This window comes from Oryzias latipes, chromosome 1, assembly GCF_053564925.1.
Source record: "Oryzias latipes strain Hd-rR chromosome 1, Olatipes_Hd-rR_3.1".
Classification (NCBI taxonomy): domain Eukaryota; kingdom Metazoa; phylum Chordata; class Actinopteri; order Beloniformes; family Adrianichthyidae; genus Oryzias; species Oryzias latipes.
In genome coordinates this window covers 32,043,605-32,052,140 of record NC_136237.1, presented here as the reverse complement: position 1 = coordinate 32,052,140, position 8,536 = coordinate 32,043,605, and the positions used below count along the sequence as shown (strand labels likewise).

Here is an 8,536-nt window from a genome sequence, read left to right as displayed (position 1 = left end):
TTGAATTAAACCAATAAATCAATGAAGCAAATCGTTTTAAATGTATATTTTAGCAGCTTTTTCAATTTGAGATTTTTTACATTTGTTTTTATATTTTTTGCATAAAACTTAATTTACTAAAAAAAAAAAAAAAAAAAAAAAAACACCTCATAAGCTTGTTAAACTAAAAATGCACAAATTGGGACAAATAGCAAGCTGTTGTGGGAGGACATGCGAAGCAAAGCGAGTAGGCAACAATGAAGAAGTATTTGGTGGGCTGCATGTAGTGCTCCAGGAAAGTTCCTGAGTGGGAGAAAGTAGAGCTATTGCCTGAAGAAACGCTCATTTCAGCCACCATTAAAATGCTCCACAGGTTCTGTGATCTTTAAGTTCACACAGCTCCTCAAGGGAAGAGTGAGAGAACTCAACCGTCAGAGATCCCAGAGGCCAGACAACAACCTCAAAAACAGTGTAATTACACAGATCCCATTAAGGAGGGACGTGTAACACCAAAGGGCTGGATATCTGATTGAGTCTTTTAAAGATGGATCTCCAACCTCTGCAATGATCGCTTCTCTTGGATTTAAGGAACCATATTCATTTTTTTAAAGATTACATATAAGTTGCATGTTTTCTGCTATTAAAAGTACACTAAATGTCTAGGTTAAGGTCCTCTTCATTTTATAATTTTCTCAATAAAGATTAGATAAAACACTTAACCCAGGGCCACAATAGGAAATAATAACCAGTGAGATGAACCAAAGTTTCTCACAAAAATCCAGACAAGGACACCCACTCTTTTTGATATTTTACCTTTCTTGTGACTTTAAAGTTGTCATGACTACAGAACAGAGACCCAGATGCTGGAACCCGGAATGAGACACAGAGCAGAGATGACTTGGCGAGAAAGTGGATTCTCGAGAAAGCGAGAAAGTCACGGTTCCTGGAGGTCAAGAGCGTGAGAGGCTGAGCCTCGTGGAGTCACTGGTGGATATACGTTCGTAGGGTCTGGAGCGTGGATCCGTCTCGTGAGGATGGCAGTTCGGCAGAGGCTCGTGGTGAGGTCGGAGGGAACAGTCCAGAGGAGTTTTCCAGATAACTGCTGATTCGGGCGACCACTCGTGGCTTGAGGTTTCCTGGAGAAAGGTAAGATGATGAACGTTAATAACTGCTGGCTTAAGACAAAGAAGCAAAACATGAACTTGACGTGAAGGCCAATTATGCACCATCAGGGGCAACAGACTGGCAATGAATGCTGGTCCAGGAGCTCCTTAAGTAGGCAGGCGGTGAAGATGAGTTGAGTGGTCGCAGCTGGGCTGACTCAGGGAACCAAGCGGAGAGGAGAGGGGGAGGAGTCTGACATTCATTTTTGAGTCGGATGGCAGATCAGACTAGGAAAATGAGGCTGTTTATGGATCAAGTCATCTACAAGCAGATGCATTTGTTTATTTGCAAATGTACAAATACAAGCTTTTTCAAATTGAATTTTTTTCATCTTATTCACAATGATTTGAAACAAAGTTCTCAGAAATACTTAAATGTCTTTCTGTATGTGCTCCATCTTTGGAAAAATGCAGCAGAACATGTTAAAAACATCAAAAAAACACATTTTTTTACTGAAGTGGGTCTTTTAAAAAAATCAAAATCAAAAGTAATTCAAGAACCCAACATGCATTTTCAGGTCTGCTTTGCTGCTTCCAGGACACAGGCTAAGGTACATTGTTATAGTTTTATCGTGCAATCCAGGCACTAAATAAGGATCAGTGCAACTCAAATCTGAACAACCAAAATCCATAAATTAGCTTTGATGGCTAAATCAATCAAACAATTGTGCATGAAATTGCCTTATTGGATTTCAAAAGCGACTATCCAAAAGGTTGAGATTTAGCAGACAAAGGGTGATACTTTGTCGCCATATTATACGACAAAAAAATGTTTAACCATCTAGGAAAAGAACCCAAAATCTTATGGTTAACATTTTAAGAGCAACAGAAGGACCCTGGAGTTTCTGAGCTTAAGTGAGGATGTTTTGTTGAGGCCTCTTGGGTTGTCTTGCTCCATCTTGCCCTCGCTGCAGTTCAGGATCATCACTAGTCAGACTACATTTCCCCTTTTGTGTTGCTCACTTTTCTTCTTTGCGCCCTTGAGCTTTCATTTTGTTAGGAATTTTTGAATGTCTCTGTTTAAAATTTAATTAAAAATGTTTTAATCAATTTTACAGTTTTACCTTTTTTATTTTACTTTGATCCACCTTTCCTCCAATATGATGTACACACAACTATAGATGTACTATCAAAGCTACAAAAAACCTAAATGCTGTGGTGAGAAAAAGAAAATCAGCTGTTTTATTTTTTGTTTTTTTTCCCCCACATAGTCTGGAGCAGACAAGAGTGCCGTCATCCTTTCTCTGCTGGTGACAGGATATATATAGCAAGTAGGTTCTCTTAAAAGTCAAGATGAAAACATTTGCTTTGTTTCCAGTGCATGGCTGTGATGCCGCTTTGAAACCTGAAGCAAGGAAAAGATGCTCCTTTATGTCTCTCTCTGTAAGCTGGGAAATAATGAACGACAGGAGGGTTCCTCTGAAATACCCGACCTGACAGTCAGCCAGGAGATCTGGATCCAGGGACCAAAACACAGATTTGAAAGAGAAAATGAGCTCATTCTGTATTAGTGCTACCATGTTTTTTCATTAAGCGACTGTGTCTGATGGTCCAAAAGCAAAAAAAAAAAACAACTGTCTCCCTTCCCTAAACATCAGAGGGTATGTCGACAAATAATTTGACAGTGCTGTGCAACTTTGGAGGGGTTTTTTGTACCTCTGGATAAACTTCCTTGTTCATTATCTGTCTGGACATTTTGCAGTCATTTGCAAATGCTTTGAATAAAACTAAACACACGGGCGTTAAGTCTGAGGTAATGTAGAGGTTGAAGCAAATCATAAAGAATAAAATTACGGTATGTTGGTGGTGCCTGTAGTGCAACATTTGAACAATTGGACGTGTACTGTCTGTGCTGAAGAAAAGCATGGGGAAGAAGCAATGATGCTGTATTGAAAATAAAATGGAAAAACAATAAAAGGTTTAAATAAACCAAAATGATAGCAAAATATAAACTATTTTTTTTTAGCTGAAGATGCTTTTAGGATGGAATCAGACCCTTTGGGGAAAATATTTCTTTAAACTCTTAAGTGTTTTTCATGGGTGGAAAAATATTTTTGCCCTTAACTTTTGGTTTGAACATATTTACAAAAAGAAAATTAAACCAAATTGCAGTTTGTTCAAACAATAAGCATCCAAATAATAAAAAAAAAAAAAACTGCAAATTTCTATGCATTCAAGAAAAAAGCAGACATGCAAGCTTGATTTTACTATCTTTCTATTGAATGTAATTCCAGAAGTTGAGGGGTTGATATAAAATTTGCTTTTTACAATAGGACAGAAAATGCCAAAAAAAAAATGTTTTCCTTTCCTGTGGGATCTGACACTTCAAAAACGCAATCCAATAAAAATTGTGTTTGGGGTGTTTTCAAACATGTTGTAGCATTTTTCTTATGATGGCGGACATGCATACAGAAAATGATGCTTAAAATTGCATATCTAAGTATTTCTTTGTTCAAATCGCTGTGAATCAGGAGCAGATAAAAAGAGCGTGTTTGAGAAAAAACTCTGGTCAGACCACATCTTTCTGCTCCGCTCTATACGGCTGGATAGTTTCAATATTGCTCGTCATTTGTAATGCACCGGTAATGTTTGGAGGCGTGAAGGGGCTGTAAGCTACAAGAGAGCATGTAAATGGAGCAGAGGGGAGGGGAAGGGGTGGGGTTGCGACTTATAGATAAATTGCCAATGAACTACTGCTGCTCTGTAGAAAATATGTCCAAGAAAACAACATTTCTTTTAAATTTTGTCTAAAAATGACATTCGCAATTAAAACAAAATCAATAATTTCACAAAATGTGTGAAAATGCCTGCAGAAACTACCTTTTTTTAAGTCAGGACCTTAAGAACTTGGAGGTAGTGACCCCATATTCCTCCACTGTTTCCATAATGAGGCAACTTCTGGGCACTTTTATGCCCCCCCCAGTTGAAGAATCCTTGAACTACAAGCTTGTACAAAGAAAAAAAACGTCTGATAGTCTCTCAGGGGCTAATTAGTTCCTGATCTTGTGAATAAATCAACTCAGGGAAAAAAAACAAATTAATATCAACAATCTTTAGATGTGGTTATGACCGTAAATATTAAATAAAGAATATTAAATTCTTTATTGTATTGACATCAGTTCATGCAGAATAAGAGCATGTGATTGTGATTTGTCGACAAATATTCCAGAATACTCAAAAGAGGATTTTATTGGTTTCATTTTGTCGAATTAAAGCCAATGAAGTACAAAAAATGTATTTTCATTTTATTTTTTAATCAAGGAAGGCAGCTTTTATTATGAAAATCAAAAAAGCATTTTCGGTATTGACTTTTGTTTGGAATTATGAGACAAATATGCTACCATACATGTCAGAGCTTTAAAGCTTATAAAAAATCTATAAACGTTTTAGAAAAAAGTTTGGATTACTAAAAAAAATACAAATAGTATAGGGACTAAATGTTATTGTTGGGTTATTTGATGATGCAAATATTGATCGTATAAAGATGGTCCGGTGACGAACTGCTCTTTATTGGCGTTAAAGTTAGAATTGATGTCACAGCCTTTCAAAGAAGGGCAAAAGGGTGGGGTAAAAAGTCTAAAACATTAAGAAAAAAAAGCCAATTAATGTCCTTAAAACTTATAGCAGGTAAGGGGTGTCGTCTATAATGAAATATATTTGAGTTTGTTTTGCAAATACAGTATATTTAAAAAGCCTCAGCTACATGCTTTAATCACTGGGGTTGACCCCTTTGGGTTCTGTAGGTTTTTGGATTGTCTGGGCCTGTGGAGGGTCGTAAACAGGAACGGCTGTATTTTAAAGGCTCTGTCATGCAAAAGCAAACTTTTTTGAGCCTTTACGTGTATTATAATGTTCATTCCACATTTCAAACGATCATAAAGTAGTGTTTTACTCCATTTACACATTTCTGAGTATTCCACTAAAAATCTGCGCTCTGAGCACTAGCCCCTCCCAATCCACAAAAATGAGTGGGTCCTTACATCTTGACGTAGATAAGTAAGAAAAACCCCTTCCACAAAGAGTCTGCGCTGCCAGCACCGCCACCATGCTAACACAAACGCACCCATTCCCCGCAGACCCAGCGGTGATGGGCAAACCACTTTTATTTTATATGCACAAGACTGAATATAGACCATTTTATTTCACAGCATTACCGTATAATTACAATAATAAAATTACTGAATCAACTATTGAAGATGGTTAAAGTAATTGATCTCTAATCATATCACTTCACTTGGTTTCTCAAAATGTGATTTACAATCATGATTTTTCTGATCTACACATATTTCAGGCAGTGTGCAGGATTTGGGAGATAGAAATAAAAAACCCCTACAACCGCTAGAGTCTCACCTACTTCACCCTCATCCTTGCATATTGCGTGTAAGTATATACTGTATGTTTACTACATCCTGTAACTACAGCATGCCCATAGTGAAACATTTGTATGAACATTTTCACTCTACGGGTTCACCAAGTGGCCTGTGACCATATTACTTTGCGTAGTTCACCTGCATGTCCAGTACAGGTTTACCCTTTTACTTTTTTGTCCACAGGAAGCCCATATCCACCCGTAAGGCTATTGCGACTAACTCTGAAGGATCTATGAATAAGTCTTTTACCTTTTTGGTAGTGCAGAGATAAACTGATCGGAAGACAGCAGCTTTTTCCCCCCGCTTTGTCTGCCCATGTGTCAAAGTTCCCGTCAAAGAAGGTAGAAAAGTTCTGTATACTGTAAGTATAGACCATTTACCCTCCGCTGTGCTGACCAACTTCACATTCTCTTTCACAACAGCCGTAACTCTTCTTTTGGATTTTTATCTTGCCTTTCTTCCAAGCTCTAATGTCTGTGTCCTTGACCAATATTTCATTTTCTCCTCCAACTTCCTTGACCTTATTTTTTGAACATCAAGCATAAGCTGTCACCTCGAAGTGTGTAATTTTGACCCAATACATCCTCATCACCACCATGGAAAACCTTACGGTCTTCTGGCTTTTCTTCCTTTATCTTGATAGAACATCGCTGGTCTCTCCACTGTCTTGGTTCATTCTGGATGACGTCTTTTGTCACGCATGACTACCTGACAACCATGCTACTATCCTTTAAACCATTTGAAACTACTAACTTTACCTCCTTTTTCACATTCTAAGCTTAAAGTCCTCCAACTTCTGCCTCTCCACTCCCTGTGACCTCCCGTTACATTTATCATCTTTCATTCCCTACATGTACTTGCTGAGGTTAACCTTCATTCCCCTTCCTTACAGAGTAAACCTGCATCTCTTTAGAATTTTCTTCCATCTGGCCTGCTCTCCCTACAAATGACAATGTCATCTGCAAACATTGTAGCCCGTGGAGATTCTGTCTTACCTTGTGTGTCAGCTTGTCCTTCACTACAGCAAACAAGGAATTCAGTTTGTCCTCGATGAAGTCCCTCTTCTACTTTTACTTACAGCAAAACATAAAGATGATATTTTGAGAATAGATATTACCCAATTTATTGTTGCCAATACTTTTTTTAAGCAGACAAACCTTGTAACTTTAACTGTCTGCTACATCCTAGACAGCTGCCATGAAATGTAACGCTTTTTTCCTGTGTTTGTCAAATAGAGTATCATGGCAACACAACAGTAGGACAGCAGAAATCATTGCTGTTGCTCTGATGGATTCAAACTGTGTTTAGGTGTGTGTGGGACACCTAGTATGGCTTTTAAGAGTAATGCATTTCAGCAGGAGGTCCTATGCCATCAGCACATTTGTGTATTTCCTTCATCGTGCAAGACGTATGGCAGGCCAGAAGAATAGCTCCAACACAAGACCAAACGTAGTCTGATGGAAGTTTGTGAAGCTGTCACAAAATATAAAAATCCTTTCCCTTAGCCTTTCTTTATGACAATCCGTTATGGCATTTTTCAGTATTTACCAAATCAGAAAACTACGGAGCCCGTGTCCTGACATTAAGATATAAAAATATATCTTGTTCCCACAGAATATTATCTCGTCCCCACAAGATACTATTCCATTCCCACAAGATACTATTCCGTTCCCACAAGATACTATTGCGTTCCCTCGAAATACTATCCCGTTCCCTCGAAATGATTAACTCGTGTGAACGCAATAATTATGTCATTCGAACGCAATAATTAATCCGTTCGAACGCAATAATTATTCACGTCATAAGTCATTCACGCGGATATGCTCTCTGTACGCCGGCAAAAGCCGCTTTCAGCGGTAACTTCCGTGTCTCTGTGACCCATATTCGTTCAAAAAAGGAACATGAAAAACAAAAATGATCACTTTATTACCGTCTCAATGAATATAAGAAAAATATCAAAAGATTTATGATAACTAGGCTGCTTTGTCGCACGATAGCTCCTGCTAGGCTACTACTATCGCCGCCGCAGAGCTCTTTGATGTATGCCGGCATTTGGGCTACTGGCTGGTCTGTTGTCAGACAGCTGATATTGTAGTTTAGGGTCGAATAGGAATAATAAGATTCAGGGCTTGTCTTTTATTAACTTTAGCAGTCAGTCGCTTTACATTCGAAGGCTATAAGGATACATGCCAACTGACTAGCCGATCATTTATCCTGTTATTAATTTACGTCATAGATTTACAGCAGATACCTTCACATTTCTGTCTGTCTGTGTCTCATTACATTGCATTGAAGACACGGAGGATGTTTAGAGAACAGATTTGTTTATTTTAAAAAGCACAGAAACATCCATCGTATTCACGTTCATTCACATCTGGTATGCCCTCCGTCATCTTGCTGCAAAAGCCGCTTCCTGCCGCTACATCCGTATCTCTGTGAGCATTCAATAGGGGTAAAAATAAAAGCAAGAATGGTCGATCTGTTATTGTCTCGATGAAAATCTGAAAAACATCATATTAAGCTGGCTGCTTCGCCTAAAGCACTTACCTTTAGCTCGTAGCATAACAACAATAGCAGTACGTCACGTTTCCCAGCATGCTTTGCAGCCAATCATTGGCCAATCACCGTGTCCCTGTGACCAAGGTTAAACAACAAGACCAATGATTGGCAAACCAACATTTTTTCCTCAAGTAGCTTCCCAGTGATGCTTGAGGAGTTAGAGGAGATCGAAATCCCTAGGAGGAGTTTAAATTTATTGAATGTACAAAAGGTGATTTATTCATTTTAATTCAAGATGGCGGCTTCTTCCTGAGGTCAAAGGTACAAAAAAAACCTTGGTTGTGGTTCTAGACCTCACCTGGTGGTATGAGTGTTAAAGTTCATGATCTATCAAGCAAAAGTGCTCTTTATTGAGGCAAAATGTTACACTTTGCCACAACATAGCTGCCAAGCTATGTGGCCATCCCATAATCATTTTAAAACTTTTCATGGATGTTCCCAACGTGTATATTTCGGTTTAGTTAG

The 8,536-nt window shown here is 38.3% G+C and overlaps 1 long non-coding RNA gene across 1 annotated transcript in view; it reads right to left on the bottom strand.

Moving 5' to 3' along the window:
• Positions 1–929: 929 nt before the first annotated feature.
• Positions 930–8,536, bottom strand: part of LOC110014970 (uncharacterized) — a 20,874-nt gene continuing 13,267 nt past the window's right edge. The window contains exon 4 of the long non-coding RNA XR_002873433.2: positions 930–1,115. This is a non-coding gene — a long non-coding RNA (uncharacterized LOC110014970). The remainder of the gene's footprint in view (positions 1,116–8,536) is intronic.